Here is a 22,216-nt window from a genome sequence, read left to right as displayed (position 1 = left end):
TGCGCTCAGATTTATTATTTTCTGACTGCAGCCCACGGAATAATTCACTAAAAATTCATTGTAAGTCGGATTGACGAAATTCCAGTGGGACAATTACTACGACATCAGTGTCCATCTACTTTACAGATTTCATGGGCTGGTCTGACACAGAACTCAAGTTATGACTGAAAACATATCGCCAGTTTTCTGCAGAAAAATGCAGCTCTAGCTGCTGTTACGAAATGACACTTTAAAAATAGTAAACGGAGTCCAAAAGTTATGATTCCAGTGCCATTAGAACCGTATTTCCTAATATCACATTTTAGACTCAAAATATCAGTTTTTCGTTGAGTTTATGACCTGTTTACAGCCAACTGAAGTTGGCTGTAAAACCGGGACAGATTCTGTTTTCACTTTCCAACTTACTAACTTGTGTTTGATTGATTCCGTTAATCATGTTTAGTGATCACAACAACATCACACATGAATATTAATCAGCAAAACATCAGATAACCCACCAATAATCATAATCACACAAGATCTACATGATTTACACACCTATCTTCCCTTTATTCATCTTATTCATCTTTTATCCAAGACTAATGTAAGTTCTTTTAGAGTTTCATAAGTTTTTAACCATTAATCATCTATTAACCATAAAATACATGAACAATATGAAGATTTAAGAAACTTACTACTAGCACAAGGCTAGGGAAGTTCAAGTGTGGAAAAGTGGTGGTTAAAAGGAAACGAGAGAGGTCCTTCAACTTCCGAACACACCGAGCTTCGTTGTATGACCCGTAGCACCTTTGTACAAGCTTGGAATGGATGATTGAGTGTTGAAGATGGTGGTGATGGGGCTGCTTGGTTGAGCCGAGAGCAAGAGAGTGAGGGGAAGAGGGGTGTTGAGTGAAATGTGTGTGTTATGACCTAGAGGTTCATACTTATAATTTCCAATGAGTTTTTAACCCTTGGGTCCTATGTCTACCAAGGTACATAGCATATCCTTACACAATCTCCACAAATCTTGTAGAATCAAGTGAAGGTCTTGAAATAGGCCATGTGAGCCGATTTCATGCCTATGGGGGAGGGGTCTATGTGCAATTTTTTTGGACCAATTAGTTGTCATGTGTTTCTTGTAGTACATAATCAAATCTAGATCATAATCTTTCTCAATCCAAGAAAAGATTAAGTAATCTTAGGAAGATTATGGAGGATTTTGGTGGGGGCCACTACCTTGGGCCGTCCACATGTAACACCTCGAAAATTCGTGTTAAGTAAAATGACGACACGTGTCGTGTAAAACGAAAAGCGTTATAAACTCGGATTTATTAAAGATGGTTGACAGGATTTAAAAGTGTCGTTATGTTAACTATTTCACCTCTGAACGACCTCGTTATAAATTCCAAGACTCAAAACGTATTAAAAACATCTAGTGTATGTTCAAGTTCAGTGAATATTAGCAATGAATGATTCGTGAATCAATTGGTGGTCCCCTACGAAGGAATTCCTACGGTAACCCTTAATTTTCAGTACTTTTAAGATGGATCCAAGCAAGCATAGTATAAGGGTAGTGTATGTAACTATTGAGGCACATTTTAGAGGCCCCAATCTTGTAAAAAACGTGTCCCATATTCGAAACAAGAGAATACCCTTTCAAAGCACCAAAGATCAAAGGGTTGGGTTGCTGACCGTAAGCTTACGGACCGTAAGCCACCCCCTTACGGTCCATAAGGGGGTGCCAGCGACAGAAAATTGTTGTTTTGCTGTTTAAACGCGAATTTTGAATTTTATCCGATTTTTCCTCATCTCCCTTGGCCCCTAGACAACCCCTAAACATGTAGGACACCTGTGGGAATGTTGTGGTTAGTCCTAGACTTATTTGTCAACATGTTGTGGTGTCTTGGATCACTATATAAGGCTCCCAAAGTGCAACACTTTGATCAATCCATTCCTCAACATTTTCTGATCAAGTGTGGAGCACAAGAGCACCCTCCAGGCCTTCCTAATCATCCATTAGACCCTTGTAAGTTGTCTTAACCTTTCTAAATTGATTTTAGCCTAGTTATTTAGCTAAAAGTCAAACCGTCGTAATTACGGTTTGACTTCGAGATTAGTCAATAATGGCTCAGTCAATTCTCGAATCAAAAGTAGATATAAGATGGTATTTATGTGGGTGATAAACCCTTAAGAGGGTTCCCCGTGATCACCACTCTAACTAGGTCAAGAGTCGGGTCAAACGTATAATTAAAAAGTCAACAGGAAGCTTAAAATGCGATTTATGCATGATTAGCAATGTAGAACACGTATAACCTGTTTTATCATTAATATAACTTGGTAATTATTGTAAGGACATGTCTAAACATGTTCAACCCGAAAATTTCCTGTTTAGACCCGGTTCGGAACCGAAAGTCACATAGTTTGACTTTCACTTTGACTTTCAGTTCTGACCCGTTTAGGAATATTTTACAAATGCCTCAGAGCTTTAATTGGACTAAGTTACATGTTAGAACAACCCCTTGTGATTATACACCTTGGTTCATTAGTTATCCAATTAATATGCATGTTTCCGTTAATTGCTCATATGTTGACCGTTATGCCCTTATTACGTTAAGACGTGATCTATAAAAATGGAAAAGTGTAGAAACCTTAGTTACTGATATATAGACTTGTATGCAAAGTTTGACATCAGTTTGACTTGTAGATTAAGAGTTATGCTCATTATCGCAAAATAAATGCTTTATGCTAATAAAATGGCGTAATTAGCGTATAGCCTAGTTAAACATACTTTTTGGTATCAAATATTTTACCCACTCATGTAATATATTATTTTGGGATTTTTAAAGATTTTTAATTAATTTTAGGTTGAGCATAACTCATAGTCGTACGCTTAATTCGGTGAATGTCGGTTTTGCCCTTACGGGCCATAAAATGAGATTTACATATCTAAACGACTCCAAACCTTTTGCTACTGATCACATATGATAAATAAATTCTTATAAGCCTTCTGGAAATATAAAAATATCAGATTTAAGTATCAAACCCGGAAATGGCCTTTAATCGCCTTAATTAGCGTTTTTAACGCATAGTATGTTTTAAAATCATATTGGACATACCCGGGTTGATACCTACTGATATAAGAGGCAAATTATAATATTTTAACAGTAAGCAAAGGTGGATAAACTCAGACTTCAGTTTTGAGCTTTTCGGCTTATGTGAAATTACCAAAATACCCCTACGGGGCATAGTTGGTTAAAAAATGATAAATTTCACACATATGCCTTATCTTACTGTTACAACTCATTAATTGGAGTATATTTACTGATTACATCAGACCTGTAACTCAGTTAAACACTTAAACCTTTTTACAACCTTTAAAATGACAAACTACCCCTACGGGGCCTAGTTTGTGTTTAAACACGTTTCGGGCATAATGAAAGACACCTTACTGATGTCGCAACATATTTGAGACATAATTAACTTAGGAAACCTGTATATAGCTCTCATGACTACCCGTCACGTTTATTACGCGTACGGTTTGGTTTTTGTAACAAGTTTACATAAATTAATCGAAACGGGTCAAACCTTAACGGTTTTATCTCAAAATCCAGAATGTGGATAATAAACCCATATTAAGCAAGTCTTCAAACTTGTCGGGTCTGAATCACATTCTATCCGGTCTTCGCTTAATCGTGCGTACGAACCGTATCTTGAAACTAGCCGGTCTAAGCTTAAGCTTAATAAAAGACCCGTTAAGATTCTAATAGGTTATTATAAACCTTCGTTCCAGATAAGGAGGACCGGTAAAAGCTACGTGCATTTTGCTTATTGTGATTAATACTTACTCAGGTAAATACTTTTAACTTATTTTCCCCATACGGGCTTGGGTTACGGTATATAGCATACCGCTTGATCGAGCATCAAATCTCCACAGTTAAGTGGGTAGTTGAATAATTTGATCGGCTCGTTTAAACAGTCGTGATTACTTAAAGTCTTTGGGGGGTTAATGACCATGTCCCGGATATCCTTGGCATCATCTTACGAGATGGCCACGACCTGAGCACGGGGTGTAGGCGTACACCTGTCAGTGTATAACTCTATGATGTGGTGTGTCTATTAATCTTTAACCCGGACAAGATCCGGGCTACTGAACGCACAAGTAACATGTAATTCGTTCACAAGATTATAATATTAAATAATTCTCCTAAGTTAAAATAAAAATGTTTATGCCATTTGCATCCAAACCAATTTTCAATCATTTTCAAAAATGAGTCAGTTGATTGTATTTACCAGTGTAAACTGACGTATTTTCCCAAAAAGACTGAATGCAGGTACTAAACAAAATTGGCTGGATAGCCTCCTTAGCATCAATAAAAAGTCTCGCAAGCTTAGGATGCCTGAAGTCTGTTGAACTATTGTCTCATATTTTATTTCGATCCGTCTGTGGATAAACAATCGAACGTTGTGATACTTGATATTACAATAATTAAATTCGGTTGTATTACATCTTTTAAATTGCTTCCGCTGTGCATATTAAATATTGTGTTGTTTGACTATTACGTTGCCAACCACGTCACGATACTCCCCCACCGGGCCCACCGGTGACACGTGGAAATCGGGGTGTGACAGGTTGGTATCAGAGCCAACACTGAGTGAATTAAACACTAGCCTTTTGTGTTTAATCTCAGTTACACAATTGCACAATTCTAAACTTCGAGTCTAGACCTACAACATAGGACAAATTCCACTTTAATTACATTGTCCTTTATTTTTACATATATTTTGTTTTGTTATCTCATGCCATATTGCTCAGGGACGAACAAAATGCCACCAAGATTCTTCAGGAGAAGAGGAAGAGGCAAGGGACCAATCACCGCCCCCAATAATAATGAAGCTGGACCTTCGAATGCACGAGCTCCATCTACCACGGAGAGTGACGATCCCCAGCAGAACCGGAGGAACCTCTTTGAACCGGCTAGACGGTCGGTCTCACACAGTTCAACACCTCCTAACCTTTATGGGCCACAACCAGATTATGAGCCCAACAACCCTCAACCTTCATACATACCATTACAGCGATCCTTATCGCACAACTCCTTCGGTGACCCTACACTAGTTTTTAGGGGCCGGTTTAACCCGGCAAACTTCCTGCAAGAACCAGGGAATTTTAACCCATTAGGTCCAGAAGATCATTTCTCTGGAGATCATGCGGACGACATGGATGAGGATACGGGCCCTGTCGAGCCTGCCAGTGGCACACCAAACCACCCGATAGAGATCTCGGATGGATCTTCCTTCCACGGATCACCCAATGTTGGTCCAGATAGCTTTCAAGCTATGTTTACCAGGCACGAATGGTACTATACGCCTCCTCGCCATACATCACCTCAGCAGCAGCAACAACAGCAACAAGATCCCTCTGAGGATCCGAGGTTCGTGGCAGTCACGCCACCACCTCCTCCGCCACCAGTTCAACCGGCACCCCCGCAACCACCAAGGCGTAGGAGAACCGGAGCGCGCATATCTGTGCGAACAGGAGACTTTCATTTTAGTTCTCCACGCTAATCAAGTGGCAGCCACTACCCGCCACATCAAGAAGATCCACAAATGGGTGGGCCTTCACACCCAGTTGCACCACAACCACCGCCTATGGGTTTTGATAACCCAATTCCGGCATACACGGGTTCCATGGCGTACAACCCGTTTGAGCAGCCAGTACACACCAACTACAATTACGCCGAAGCCGATCCGTACGTGGTAGCGGCTAACTATAACACCCAAGGACCCTATGGAGATCCATGGGGAGTAGGGTACCCAACTCATGGGTACCAGATACCTGCAAGACCTATTATACGGACACAATCGCAACCACCAAGGTTCTCTCCGCCTGAGCGTGAAGAAATTCTGCAAAGGTTGGACTATGTAGAGCGAGAATTTCACAGGGAGCGAAGGGAGCGACAAACGTTCTTCCAAGGATTGACAAGCTTGATCAAAGGAAAGAGCAAGAAGGACCACTGAATCCTTCCAAGTATTGTTGAGCCCCTGCGTGGGCCAGTCTTGTAGTATAAACCCCTGCGTGGGTATGTTTTGTTAATAAACCCCTGTGAGGGTATTTTAATTGTGTAAGTCCCTGCGTGGACTATTATATTGTTAAAGCCCCTGCGTGGGTATGTTTTGATATTAAGCCCCTGCGTGGGTACGTGTGTTATTAAACCCCTGCGAGGGTAAGTACTTGTTTAAACCCCTGCGTGGGTAAGTTGCTATTTGAAAAGACCCGTTTAGGGCAGCATGTAATATTGTAGTAAAGTAATGAATAATTGTTTTATAAATTTCATGTTGCTATTATATGCATAACTATTACATATGAAATAAATGAATCAAAAATCATTCCTTTTAAGTAAGTGTCTGCCTATGTAAAATTTTTCTTAAAGTGTGAAACCTAGCCTTCGGGTCATTATAAGGCCAGGCCAAGATGGTAAGACCTGTTAGAAAGATTCAAATCCCTGTTAACATCTGAAAAACAGGTTAACACTCCTGGCAGATGTGATTCATTTGAATCACACGCATTATTTGACTATATGAGGATCCTTCAAAGATTCCAAACCCAATCATCGATCTCTGAATCATGGGGTAAATCATCAATTAAGATGACCATCCTTTTACCCTACGTGGTAATATGTGCCTACGGCCCTGCTCATTTCCACATGAGCCAAAAGACAGTAGTAGCAATGACGCCCTGTCAAATAAAAATAATGAACAAGGTTCAACCTCAAATGCTTTGATTCTCTGAAATCCTAGCATATAATTTATAGATGTCCTTGTGACTAGGCCTATTGTGCCAGTATACCTTTATGTTTGATTCTCTAAAATCATAACCCATAAAATAAACTGTCCACGTGACTAGGCCTTTTGTGCAACAAATAAAACTGTTATTGTTTTATAACTAGGATAAATTATTATAGAAATCCTAAATAGATATAATTAATAAATTAACCAAATATGGTCTCTGTGACCATGGTTAATGGATTACTCAAGGAGAAATTCCATAATAAACTCCCACATAAACTATTGTCCTTGTTTTCTGTAACAGTTCAATTGAAATGGCTAACTCAGACGAGATAAATAGCCATCCAACGGAGAATATTGATAACGCCCGGGTTACCTTAACGGGTGCTGAATTAAAGGCGTTGGTCGACGACGCGGTTACAAAGGCTTTGGAAAGACAGTACGAAGAGTATAGTGGGACTCGTAGTAGGACCCTACCTACACAGCCTTCAAAGCCACCGTCCAAGAAGGATGACCCAAAGAAAGACGATGATCGACACTCCTCAAACCACAGTGCTCCATCACAGCAGGTTATACTGAACAGAGGACATCGTGAGAAAGGTTGTTCTTATAAATATTTTGTTTCATGTAAGCCCCGGGACTTCACTGGGGAGAAAGGAGCCATTGACTATATGACGTGGCTGGATGAGATGGATACGGTTGTTGATATCAGCGGATGCGCTGAGAGAGACGTGGTCAAGTTTGTGTCGCAGTCTTTTAAGGGCGAAGCTTTAGCATGGTGGAGATCTCTGATTCAAGCCACCGGGAAAATCCCATTGTACAGCATGTCGTGGGATCAATTTGTTGCCCTTATCAGGGAAAATTACTGCCCTCAGCATGAGGTGGAGAAGATAGAGTCTGATTTTCTATCATTGGTGATGACAAACCTTGACTGTCAAGCTTACCTAACGAGCTTCAACACTATGTCCCGGTTGGTTCCCTATCTGGTAACCCCGGAACCAAAAAGAATCGCTCGTTTTATAGGTGGTTTGGCCCCTGAGATCAAGGCAAGTGTGAAAGCTTCTCGGCCGACTACTTTTAGATCGGTAGCTGACATTTCCTTATCCCTCACTCTGGATGCGGTCAGGCAGAGAGCGCTGAGGAATAAGGAGGCTGAGAAGAGGAAGCGTGAAGATGATGGTTCACGAAGGTCGAGCAAGAAACACCGTGGGAACGGTGACAACAAGAAGGGATCTGAGTCGAGGAGGGATGGGCATAAGTCTGATGAGAAGCCCAAATGCAAAATTTGCAAGAAGCAGCACTATGGAAAGTGTAGACTTGAGTCCAACTCGCAGACTCAGTCAAAATCTTATGCTTATGGTATTTGCAAGTCCACGGATCACAAAACTTTGGATTGCAAGAAGATAAAGGACGCGACGTGCTACCGTTGCAATGAAAAGGGCCACATTAAAACCAACTGCCCTAAGTACAACAAGAAGCCGGAAGAGGTTAAGAAGACTAATGCTAGAGTCTTCAGAATGGACGCGAAAGAGGCTATGCAAGACGATAATGTCATAACAGGTACCTTCCTTGTAAATGATGTCTTTGCAAGAGTACTTTTTGATTCAGGCGCAGATAAGTCTTTCGTAGATCATAAATTTTGTGAATTGCTGAAATTACCTGTCAAAGCCTTAAAAGTGAATTACGAGGTAGAGTTAGCAGATGGAACCATAGAAACCGTCTCAACTATGTTAGATGGATGTGTTATATCCATTAAGAACCATTCTTTTCCTCTGTCTCTACTTCCGTTTAAGTTGGCTGGTTTTGACATAGTGCTGGGTATGGACTGGTTATCTCGCAACCTGGCCCAAATTGTATGCTGCAAGAAGCAGGTAGTGATAAAGACGCCGTCTGGCGAACCGCTTACCATTCGAGGAGATACCCAGTATGGGCTGCCTGAGCAGGTGACTATGCTCAAGGCTTCAAAATGTTTAAAGAAGGGCTGTGTCATCTACATGGCACAAGTAATTATTGATGATCCTAAACCAAAGATAGAAGCCATCCCTGTTATTTCTGAATTCCCGGAAGTTTTTCCGGAAGAACTACCCGGTTTGCCACCAGATAGGCAAGTGGAGTTCAGGATTGATATCATCCCCGGAACGGCACCAGTTGCCAGGGCACCTTATAGGTTGGCACCCACCGAGATGAAAGAATTGAGGACACGGCTAGACGAATTGTTAGCCAAAGGTTTCATCAAACCTAGTTCGTCTCCTTGGGGAGCGCCAGTTCTGTTCGTAAAGAAGAAGGATGGGTCGATGCGTCTGTGCATCGACTATCGTGAGCTTAATAAGGTCACGATCAAGAATCGATATCCTTTGCCTAGGATCGACGATTTGTTCGATCAGTTACAAGGAGCCAGTTATTTCTCGAAGATTGATTTGAGGTCAGGCTACCATCAGCTGAAGGTTAGAGATGAAGACGTGCATAAAACAGCATTTAGAACCCGTTATGGTCATTACGAGTTCCTAGTGATGCCTTTTGGGCTCACTAATGCACCGGCTGCGTTCATGGATCTCATGAATCGCGTTTGCAAGCCATACTTGGATAAATTCGTTATCGTCTTCATCGATGACATTCTCATTTACTCTAAGAACCAAGCCGATCATGAGAAACATCTTCGATGTATTCTCAAACTTTTACATCACGAGAAACTCTATGCCAAATTCTCCAAGTGTGAATTTTGGCTTCGAGAGGTCCAATTCCTTGGACATGTGGTCAGTGAGCGTGGTATCCAGGTGGATCCCGCTAAAGTTGAAGCGGTTATGAATTGGCAAGAGCCGAAGACGCCTACGGAGATTCGTAGCTTCCTGGGATTGGCAGGATATTACAGGCGTTTCATTGAAAATTTTTCAAGGATTGCTGCACCCTTAACTTCCTTGACCAAGAAAAAGGAAAGGTTTGTTTGGGGCCCTAAGCAGCAAGAGTCCTTTGAGATTCTGAAGCAAAAATTGAGCAATGCTCCTGTGTTGACATTACCTGAAGGCACTGAAGAATTCGTAGTTTACTGCGATGCTTCACACACCGGCATGGGGTGTGTGCTTATGCAGAAGGGCAAGGTTATTGCCTATGCATCACGGCAGTTAAAGGTGCATGAAAAGAATTACACCACCCATGATTTGGAATTGGGTGCCGTTGTGTTCGCACTGAAATTGTGGAGGCATTATCTTTATGGAATCAAGTTTGTGATCTATTCTGATCACAAGAGCCTCCAGCATCTGTTTAATCAGAAAGAATTAAACATGAGGCAACGCCGTTGGATGGAGACCTTGAATGATTATGATTGTGAAATCCGACACCATCCCGGCAAAGCGAATGTAGTCGCCGATGCCCTAAGTCGTAAGGAAAGGGTGAAACCCATCCGAATCAATGCCAAGAGCATTGAAGTAAGGAACAATTTGATGGAAAGGTTGTTAGCTGCACAGAAGGAAGCTGTGTTGGAAGCTAATTATCCAAATGAAAAGTTAGGAGTAACTGAGGAGCAGTTAACTCTTAGCAAAGACGGAATTTTACGATTGAATGGACGAATATGGGTTCCAATTTATGGAGGACTTCGTGATGTTATCCTCCAGGAAGCCCATAGTTCTAAATATTCCGTTCACCCTGGAGCTGATAAGATGTACCAAGATCTGAAGGCAAATTATTGGTGGATAGGCTTGAAAAAGTCGGTAGCCGCCCATGTAGCCAAATGCTTGACTTGTGCGCAAGTCAAAGCTGAGCATCAAAAGCCGTCAGGCTTGCTACAACAACCTGAACTTCCCGAGTGGAAGTGGGAATGTGTAACTATGGATTTTATCACCAAGTTACCCAAGACGAGGAAAGGAAATGATACAATATGGGTTATAGTTGATCGACTAACTAAGTCAGCACATTTCTTACCCATCAAGGAGACTTATAGCTCCGATATGTTAGCCCAGCTGTACGTTGATAAGATTGTAGCCTTGCATGGCATACCTGTGTCTATTATCTCTGACAGAGATACTAGATACACATCGCATTTTTGGAAAAGTTTCCAGCAATCCTTGGGCACACGTTTAAATTTTAGTACGGCTTATCATCCTCAGACTGACGGTCAGAGTGAGCGTACTATTCAAACATTGGAAGACATGCTACGTGCATGTGCAATCGATTTGAGTGATAGTTGGGATAAGAACCTACCATTAATCGAATTCTCCTACAACAATAGCTACCATACCAGCATTAAGGCTGCACCCTTCGAGGCATTGTACAGTAGAAAGTGTAGGTCACCCATCTGTTGGGCGGAAGTTGGAGATGTCCAATTATCGGGACCAGAGATAGTCTTTGAAACGACGGAAAAGATTGTCCAGATTCGCGACCGTCTCAAGGCGGCCCGAGATAGGCAAAAGAGCTACGCAGACCCTAGGCGTAAGGCTTTTCACTTCGAAGTAGGTGATAAAGTGTTGCTCAAAGTATCACCCTGGAAAGGAGTGATGCGATTTGGTAAGAAAGGCAAGCTAAGCCCAAGATACATAGGATCTTTCGAGGTTATCGAACGTGTCGGGTCAGTTGCCTATAAGTTAAACTTACCTGAAGAGCTCAGTGGAATTCACAATGTGTTCCACATTTGCAACCTGAAGAAGTGCGTCGCTGATGAATCACTGGTAATGCCGCACACCGATGTGCATATAGACGAGAGCTTGAAATTTGTTGAAAAACCTTTGTCGATTGAAGATCGACAGGTAAAGAAGCTTCGTAGGAAGCATGTACCTATTGTAAAGGTCAAATGGGATGCCCGAAGAGGTCCCGAGTATACGTGGGAAGTTGAATCCACCATGAAAGAGAAGTACCCTTATTTATTTCAGTAAATCTCGGGTCGAGATTTATTTTAAGGGGGTGAGGATGTAACACCTCGAAAATTCGTGTTAAATAAAATGACGACACGTGTCGTGTAAAACGAAAAGCGTTATAAACTCGGATTTATTAAAGATGGTTGACAGGATTTAAAAGTGTCGTTATGTTAACTATTTCACCTCTGAACGACCTCGTTATAAATTCCAAGACTCAAAACGTATTAAAAACATCTAGTGTATGTTCAAGTTCAATGAATATTAGCAATGAATGATTCGTGAATCAATTGGTGGTCCCCTACGAAGGAATTCCTACGGTAACCCTTAATTTTCAGTACTTTTAAGATGGATCCAAGCAAGCATAGTAAAAGGGTAGTGTATGTAACTATTGAGGCACATTTTAGAGGCCCCAATCTTGTAAAAAACGTGTCCCATATTCGAAACAAGAGAATACCCTTTCAAAGCACCAAAGATCAAAGGGTTGGGCTGCTGACCGTAAGCTTACGGACCGTAAGCCACCCCCTTACGGTCCGTAAGGGGGTGCCAGCGACAGAAAATTGTTGTTTTGCTGTTTAAACGCGAATTTTGAATTTTATCCGATTTTTCCTCATCTCCCTTGGCCCCTAGACAACCCCTAAACATGTAGGACACCTGTGGGAATGTTGTGGTTAGTCCTAGACTTATTTGTCAACATGTTGTGGTGTCTTGGATCACTATATAAGGCTCCCAAAGTGCAACACTTTGATCAATCCATTCCTCAACATTTTCTGATCAAGTGTGGAGCACAAGAGCACTCTCCAGGCCTTCCTAATCATCCATTAGACCCTTGTAAGTTGTCTTAACCTTTCTAAATTGATTTTAGCCTAGTTATTTAGCTAAAAGTCAAACCGTCGTAATTACGGTTTGACTTCGAGATTAGTCAATAATGGCTCAGTCAATTCTCGAATCAAAAGTAGATATAAGATGGTATTTATGTGGGTGATAAACCCTTAAGAGGGTTCCCCCTGATCACCACTCTAACTAGGTCAAGAGTCGGGTCAAACGTATAATTAAAAAGTCAACAGGAAGCTTAAAATGCGATTTATGCACGATTAGCAATGTAGAACACGTATAACCTGTTTTATCATTAATATAACTTGGTAATTATTGTAAGGACATGTCTAAACATGTTCAACCCGAAAATTTCCTGTTTAGACCCGGTTCGGAACCGAAAGTCACATAGTTTGACTTTCACTTTGACTTTCAGTTCTGACCCGTTTAGGCATATTTTAGAAATGCCTCAGAGCTTTAATTGGACTAAGTTACATGTTAGAACAACCCCCTGTGATTATACACCTTGGTTCATTAGTTATCCAATTAATATGCATGTTTCCGTTAATTGCTCATATGCTGACCGTTATGCCCTTATTACGTTAAGACGTGATCTATAAAAATGTAAAAGTGTAGAAACCTTAGTTACTGATATATAGACTTGTATGCAAAGTTTGACATCAGTTTGACTTGTAGATTAAGAGTTATGCTCATTATCGCAAAATAAATGCTTTATGCTAATAAAATGGCGTAATTAGCGTATAGCCTAGTTAAACATACTTTTTGGTATCAAATCTTTTACCCACTGATGTAATATATTATTTTGGGATTTTTAAAGATTTTTAATTAATTTTAGGTTGAGCATAACTCATAGTCGTAGGCTTAATTCGGTGAATGTCGGTTTTGCCCTTACGGGCCATAAAATGAGATTTACATATCTAAACGACTCCAAACCTTTTGCTACTGATCACATATGATAAATAAATTCTTTTAAACCTTCTGGAAATATAAAAATATCAGATTTAAGTATCAAACCCGGAAATGGCCTTTAATCGCCTTAATTAGCGTTTTTAACGCATAGTATGTTTTAAAATCATATTGGACATACCCGGGTTGATACCTACTGATATAAGAGGCAAATTATAATATTTTAACAGTAAGAAAAGGTGGATAAACTCAGACTTCAGTTTTGAGCTTTTCGGCTTATGTGAAATTACCAAAATACCCCTACGGGCCATAGTTGGTTAAAAAATGATAAATTTCACACATATGCCTTATCTTACTGTTACAACTCATTAATTGGAGTATATTTACTGATTACATCAGACCTGTAACTCAGTTAAACACTTAAACCTTTTTACAACCTTTAAAATGACCAAACTACCCCTACGGGGCCTAGTTTGTGTTTAAACACGTTTCGGGCATAATGAAAGACACCTTACTGATGTCGCAACATATTTGAGACATAATTAACTTAGGAAACCTGTATATAGCTCTCATGACTACCCGTCACGTTTATTACGTGTACGGTTCGGTTTATGTAACAAGTTTACATAAATTAATCGAAACGGGTCAAACCTTAACGGTTTTATCTCAAAATCCAGAATGTGGATAATAAACCCATATTAAGCAAGTCTTCAAACTTGTCGGGTCTGAATCACATTCTATCCGGTCTTCGCTTAATCGTGCGTACGAACCGTATCTTGAAACTAGCCGGTCTAAGCTTAAGCTTAATAAAGACCCGTTAAGATTCTAATAGGTTGTTATAAACCTTCGTTCCAGATAAGGAGGACCAGTAAAAGCTACGTGCATTTTGCTTATTGTGATTAATACTTACTCAGGTAAATACTTTTAACTTATTTTCCCTATACGGGCTTGAGTTACGGTATATAGCATACCGCTTGATCGAGCATCAAATCTCCACAGTTAAGTGGGTAGTTGAATAATTTGATCGGCTCGTTTAAACAGTCGTGATTACTTAAAGTCTTTGGGGGGTTAATGACCATGTCCCGGATATCCTTGGCATCATCTTACGAGATGGCCACGACCTGAGCACGGGGTGTAGGCATACACCTGTCAGTGTATAACTCTATGATGTGGTGTGTCTATTAATCTTTAACCCGGACAAGATCCAGGCTACTGAACGCACAAGTAACATGTAATTCGTTCACAAGATTATAATATTAAATTATTCTCCCAAGTTAAAATAAAAATGTTTATGCCACGTGCATCCAAACCAGTTTTCAATCATTTTCCAAAATGAGTCAGTTGATTGTATTTACCAGTGTAAACTGACGTATTTTCCCAAAAAGACTGAATGCAGGTACTAAACAAAATTGGCTGGATTGCCTCCTTAGCATTAATAAAAAGTCTCGCAAGCTTAGGATGCCTGAAGTCTGTTGAACTATTGTCTCATATTTTATTTCGATCCGTCTGTGGATAAACAATCGAACGTTGTGATACTTGATATTACAATAATTAAATTCGGTTGTATTACATCTTTTAAATTGCTTCCGCTGTGCATATTAAATATTGTTTTGTTTGACTATTACGTTGCCAACCACGTCACGATACTCCCCCACCAGGCCCACCGGTGACACGTGGAAATCGGGGTGTGACACCACATGTAATGGGGGGGTAAAGTGTAAATTCCCATGGTAGTGTAAGTAATCTAATTAGTTTTCTAGTATAGTATTGGGACTTTAACGTGTTATCATGTTACTAGGGGTGTTATGGTGCTGGGGGACCATAACTGGTTCAGAAAATAAAAACAATGCTTCTAGCATTATTTTGGTGTTCCGGGTAAAGTCCGGTTGTTCGGTCCGATATTGTTCCATTACAGTGCTTAATTAATTCGTAAAGCGTCCTATATATATATATATTTGTAACGTTTTTAAATTTCAACACTCAGGAAAATATAACGGACTATTTAGTGACCTTTCTGTACACTATTAGTATATTAACAAGTACATGTAAGTATAACACAGATATCAGAAGCAGTTAAATGATTCAGCACAGTCATGAAACACTTTAATTTTCATTAATAAACTGTACGGTTACATGTAAATTTGAGGGTTGTCACAATATACTAAATAATAAAAGTTATATTAAAAAAAAAAACTTCGTGTATTATACGGGTTGAATAAATCTAATTTTATATAGCAAATAATAAAAAAAATGTTATATCTTTAAAAACCTTGTGTATTACACGGGTTTATCTATTGTTAAAAAAATCTTTCTAAATCAAAATAGAATTTTTTTTATTTTTTAAATTAGGTTAATACTATTTTAATTTTTTGGTTTGATTAATAACTTGTTTAATATAATTTCTCATAGTTAACAATAAATAATATCCATATTTATCTACTGTTAAGTTGTTAAGTGAAATAATGCTTTTTAGTTTAGATAATATTTTACGCTTTAAAGTTAAGTTTATGCCAATAATTTAGGGTTGATAAGATTTATATTAATTTAATTGATATTTAATAATTTAAATTAAATAATAATTATTTATAATTAAGAATGATCTAGAATAATGACAAGTGTCTCAAAGTTGGTTTCTTTTATTATATAGTATAGATGTATCGTCTTAAGAAGCTTTAATATGTACCGTAGATATAGTCAACGGTTGCATTTTTCTATTTTACTTGGCCGAATCAATTATGGATTTTTAATTTATTTAAACGTTTTGTCGTTTAGGAGTAGGATCAAATACAAACTACATTTTGCATACAAGCTGTGAGAACTAAGAACCATTTAAAAAGTGTCATGTGGTATCCAAACAATAATAGAGAAATGGTAAAATAAGAACCTAAATAATATCAATTATATTGAACTCTTATAATTATGCTAACAAACAATTAATTCATTATTTGGATCTTTCTTTTGTTTTCAATGTGCTGATATAATTTTTTATAAAGAAAAGTGCCATATCATTCACATATGTGCTAGAATCAATTATCTTGATTAATTTTCATGTGCTAATATAATTCAAAAGTGCTACTTTTATGTATGTATTGTTTTAGTATGTGTTAATTTAACTTTTTTTAAGTGCTAAGATTTGTTTTCACGATTTGTAGGATAAATATGATTTGTACCGGAACCAACCCCTTGTCTTTTAATCAACTTAATAAAAAATTGCTTTTAAGTAGAACTAAATAAAAAAAATCACTTTTAAGTAAACCTAACAAAAAATACAACGAGATTGTAGGTTTTTATGATTATTTAATTTAATGATGATTAAGATTTTTTTTATCAAATAACATATCAACTCTACTTTTGAATTAATATATTAACTAGTTATTTTCCGCCTGCGCGTTGCGGCGGGACCCAATGACTATAAAAGGCGTGTCAGCAATAGCAAACAGATACCGAATATCAAAACATAAGTAAAATGATGTGGTAAGTATAGTCACCCCGTCATTAAAAACGATTTTAAATAACCTAATATATAATAATAGGACCTACACGTCCTACACGTTGGAAATTCGGTTGTTTTCAGTTCAGTTATTACGGTACTAACACGTTAAAATATAGATGAGCTCGGTACCGGTAACGGCAGCGAAAGTACCGATCCGGAAAATCATCGAAATTAGGAATCGGCACCGAAAATGCTCGGTATAATACGGTATGGTATTTGAAGGTAAAAATCAATAAATACAGGTATGGTGCTAGACCGGTGTCGAACCGAAAGTAACGATTCTGAAAACGCCAAAAGGTGGATACCAAATTGGTACCGAAAATGATTTGGTATAGTAAATTTAGTACCGATACGATACCGGTTCGTTTACAGGATTTGATACGATTTGCTCATCAATATTCTAAATATCCAAGTTAATTTTACATGCTACAATTCATTCATTACAGAAAAAGACAAAAAAGAAAGCAAAATAAGTTGTTGTGTATATAAAACTTCATTCAAACAAAATACAGTTTACTTACTGTGTGTATGAAAAGTAATCTAAAAGGTGCAATTACTTGCATTGCTGCGTTGCTACAGGATTTGATGAGCTCGGTACCAACCGGTACCGAAAATACCGTTACCGAAATCTTCAAAAGTGGGTACCGGTACCGAATATACCTAGTATGGTACGGTTCGGTACCGGTCGGTACTGGTACGACACCGGTATTTGAAGGTAAAAACCGGTGAATACCTGTGCAGAACCGGTACCGAAAATACACCCGTTTGGTAAATTTGAGACCGGTACCTATACCCGATACCATTTGCTCATCTCTTAATGATGTTACTATTCATTCCATTCTAATTTTAAATAATTCTAATTCTAATTCTAATTTTAATTTAATAATAAATCAACTCTACTGTTCATTCACTTTTCATTTTATTATATATAGATTCACTAGTTTAAGAACCTGTGTATTACACGGGTAGTAAACAGTGTTGACATAAACTTTTAAATTAAAAAAAAAAAAAAAACCTTCCATTACTTAGGTAAATATTAATTATAATGAACTAAAAAAGGAATACGAAAAAAATTCACAAGTCCTTAAAAGATTTTCTTTATAGGCCACATTTGTCTTATCCACGTGTCTTGGATCTTCTTGCTCTATATCATGATTATTCGGACTCGTTTTATTTATAAGTGCATAGAGGACATTAATTGCAGTGGTAAAAAGAGGACAACTCACTTCAACATGGAAATTGAATCCCACAATCTGCAAATGACTAAGGGTGCTCGTTTTTATTAACTAATGAATTTATTGCAGCCAAAATGCATAATTATTGCATTTTCACTCAAACCTTAAGTCTAACAACTCCAATGAACAGTTTGAACTCTAATAAAACCACTTAACACTTAGTTCTCATCATTGCACGACAAATATCACAAATATTTTGTTTTTGATGGATTGTTAGTTTGTAGAATGAATATTTGAATTATTTTTTTTTATGAATAAAGATTAGAATTATTAGTTCTTGTAATTGTCATTTGTTAAACACATAGAAAATTGTTTTTTTAAATAAACTAGTATTAAGTCCCCCCGTTGTGGTAGGGGCGTAAAACCGTGACATATAGCATTAATGTGACACACACTACCATCAGCGACCATCAACTCTAAAGTTGCGCCGTGTTAATGCGGAGAAATTAGACCGAAACATAAAATATAGAAAATAATAACTAAATCGATTTAGGACCCGCACGTTGCGACAACCTATCAAACAGGAAAAATAGACGATATAAAAACGTTGAACCACACATGTACCGTTCCACCATGTTAACTCGCAAAATTTAGAGCGTAGTGTAAAACAAAACGTAAAAGCATTGAACCACACACGTACGTTGCGCCGTTTTAACTCGTAACATTTTGAATGAAACGTAAAACGGAAGTTTTGAGGAGTATATAAAGTATAGAGGACCAAAGTTAAAAGTAAAAAAGTTGTGAGGTTAATTTGAAAAAGATGAAAACTTTTGGTTGAAAGTAAAAAAATCAAAGAGTTATGGGTTAAAAGTGTAATGTTAAAAAGAAGCCCCCAAAGCATGAGGTAAAACACTACTATGCTATAACTTGTTGCTAAATTATAATATGTAAATATGTAGTCAAAACCATCAAATTTGTTTACCAAAAATGATAAAAACTTGTAGTCAAAAGTCGAAAACCAAAGGAACAAAAATCGTAGCCCAAAGTTAATAGAACTATTTAGCCCAAAACTAATAACTTGTTTAACCCAAATAACCGAAAATTGCATGCCCAAACCCATGTAAGAACAGTCCTACCATCCCGAACAGAACCAAAACTGACCGATCACATTAGGTCTGATCTCCGGTCCATTTTTTTTCCTTTTTTGTATTTTCGGTTCGATCCGGTAACTAACTCATGCCAAGTCCTACTTGAGATATGTATAATCCAATTTTTTTAGTTAAAGCACCAACAACATATTCTGAATTAAACTTTCATCATGACACGGGTCATCAGAACTTATAATAAGAAATTTAACTTCAAAGATGGTGTTTGATAAAAGATATGGGAAGCAAATTCTATAGTCATCACAAAATTTTGGATATCAACAGGCCCAGCATATTGCACATTACACATCCCATTGTCAAAACATAAACCCAAATACACCTTGAGCATCATTCTAACCTATCTCAAAACTTTAATGATTAATAATTTAGTGATTAGTAAAGGGTTATTGGATTTTATCACCCCCAACTATCGGCCATTGGCCGTTACCACCCCCAACTAACACTTTAACACCCAACACCTCCAACATGACTTTTAGTCTGTGCTGGCACCACTCTGTTAAATTTGCACTAACTTGGTTAGTTTTTTTGCTGGCGTGACCATTTTTTGATGACGTGACTTATTTTTTAAGAGGTGTCATGATGAGGTGGCCAATTATATATTCATATATACAACAAATATGTATGTATATGTACAGGCAATAAATCATCCCCAAATTCAATATATAAAAATAAAATCAAATCATCATCTTCATCTGTACATATACATACACATATACCTTTAGCAGAATCTATTGTTGCAGAATCCTTCACAATCATGACACCAAAGCAAAACCGATGAGTGTCATGATGAGTATGTACAGATGAAAAACAAGCCACGTCATCAATTCGTTCAAAGCAAAGCAAAATCGTTCAACTTTGCACTAACCTCATCAATCGTTCAAAGCAAAGCAAAATCCTTCACAATCGATTGTTGCAGAATCCTTCACCTCATCAATCGATTGGCCGCTAGTCAGCTCTGTCTATAAAACTGAAATTTTGCTTTGGCCACATCATCATCTTCATCTGTACATATACATACACATATATCTTCAGCAGAATCGTTCAAAATCGATTGGCCACGTCATCATCTTCATCGATTGGCCATGTATCAGTAGGATTAGGGGACGAATTTAAAGGTGGATGAGGAGGAATCTGAGGTGAAATTGGAAAGATTGAAGAGATTTCGGGCATGGGGTGGGGGAGGATGAACTGTAGAAAGAGTTTTTTAGAGAGATGGTGGAGGTAGGGTGATGGTTGTGGGTGATGGTGGAGGCGGTGGTTGTTAGGATGATAATGGAGGTGGGGTGATGGTGGTACTGATGGTTGTTGTGGGCTGTGGTGGTGTAAGAATTATACATTGCTTATTCATGCTTGTTTATACGTTTAATTCAAATACGTACTTGATGCACATTCGTGGTTCTCGTAAAAACATGCTTATCTTACGAACACCTACCATAAATACTCGACTTTAAACGTTCACTATATGCAAATACTTGGTTATTCAATTACGAGACTTAAATCTATGTCCTTATGCTTAATTGATACCTAAATATATGTTTTATACGCATGGAATACCTTATTATGTGCCAATAACAAACCATAGGGACTAATTATGTCAAAAACCAAAAAAATGGTCCGGGTTATACCTGTTGCGACCAACGGCAGGTTCCCCTTAGTGGTCCGTGACCCGTGGAAGCCCGCGATCCGCAGCAAAAGGAGATCAACTCACAGATGTAAAACTTGGATGTAAAACTGTGTGGGTACCATATCAAAGTATTGATAATGTATGTGTATAGGGTGTCCATATTGAGTTAGTTATATTAGTTAGGCTGTCGACTAGGGTTTGGTAGTGTGAGTTTTACTATCACCATCACTAAATTCTTTTCTATATCTATACTATATTATAATGCATGAGGGAGGGGTATTTTAAGATACCTAAAAAATAAGAACTTTTCACCCCCTTTATTTATAGAAAGACCCCTAAAATGAGGGTAGTTTGGTCTTTTAAACGTTATTTATTTTTTAGCCCCTAAACTTATTACACTTAGATCCCTGAGTTTTTAACAAAATTATAGATAATTAGTTACAACTCACCCCTCCACAACAAACTTATAATTTTTTTACGTATTCTTGACATATCTTATAAACTATACTGTTTAAAAATAATCCAAAGATAGCATAACGATCTACACATTTTTTTCGACGTTTCGGTTGTTGTCTTGTTCAATATTGACGCACGGATTAAAAGGTACAAGTCGATAATGCTTTAATGTACAAGTAATTAATACTTGTGATCTAATGCGCCTAATCTACAAAGATGGATTCCATCTATGCAAACAAAAATAAAAAAATTAAAAGTACCATAACATAAAATGAAGATATTATGTGTCACATTTAATTTTATTAAAATTGTCTAATATCTATACTTAGATATATCTTATAAAAATTTAAAACTAACCACAACAAACTTCCTAAATAAAGGGTTGGCAAATCTAAAATTAAACCCTAATGTACTTTTATAGTTACTACTATAAATACATAGCATGACACCCATATATCTATTGCTAAACAAAGTTTAAAAAAATGGATCCAGTTCTGAATTCAATTGTTGTGAAAAATCAAGTATGCGAGATTGAAAATTCTAAGGTCAGTTCTATTATATCGCAGCAGTGAATAATTGTTTTCTTTTGTTTACTTTTATGTGAATGTTAACTTATTTCATTTTTCAGATTCAGTTGCATGATGAACATGTCATTTTAAACAACCCAGTTGTCGAACAAGCTTCTAAGGTATTGATTTTTAAGTATTATTTTTGTATATATCTTTCATATTAACATGTTCGTTATGTTATTATATGTGTGTTTTTTTACAGGAGGATGGTGATAAAAGTGTTGATATTATTTCTTATGGTTTAATGTTTAGTCCATACAAGTCTAATCTTCAACATGAATTTAGTGAAAAGGTAATTTTAAGGTTTATTTAATCTTTTTTTAAAACTTTTGTATTCTTTTGTCCTTTTTAAGGATCAAAAGTTTAAGACTCAAATGAAGAGATCCA

The sequence above is a fragment of the Helianthus annuus genome, chromosome 1 (assembly GCF_002127325.2).
Source record: "Helianthus annuus cultivar XRQ/B chromosome 1, HanXRQr2.0-SUNRISE, whole genome shotgun sequence".
Classification (NCBI taxonomy): domain Eukaryota; kingdom Viridiplantae; phylum Streptophyta; class Magnoliopsida; order Asterales; family Asteraceae; genus Helianthus; species Helianthus annuus.
This window is presented reverse-complemented; position numbering follows the sequence as displayed.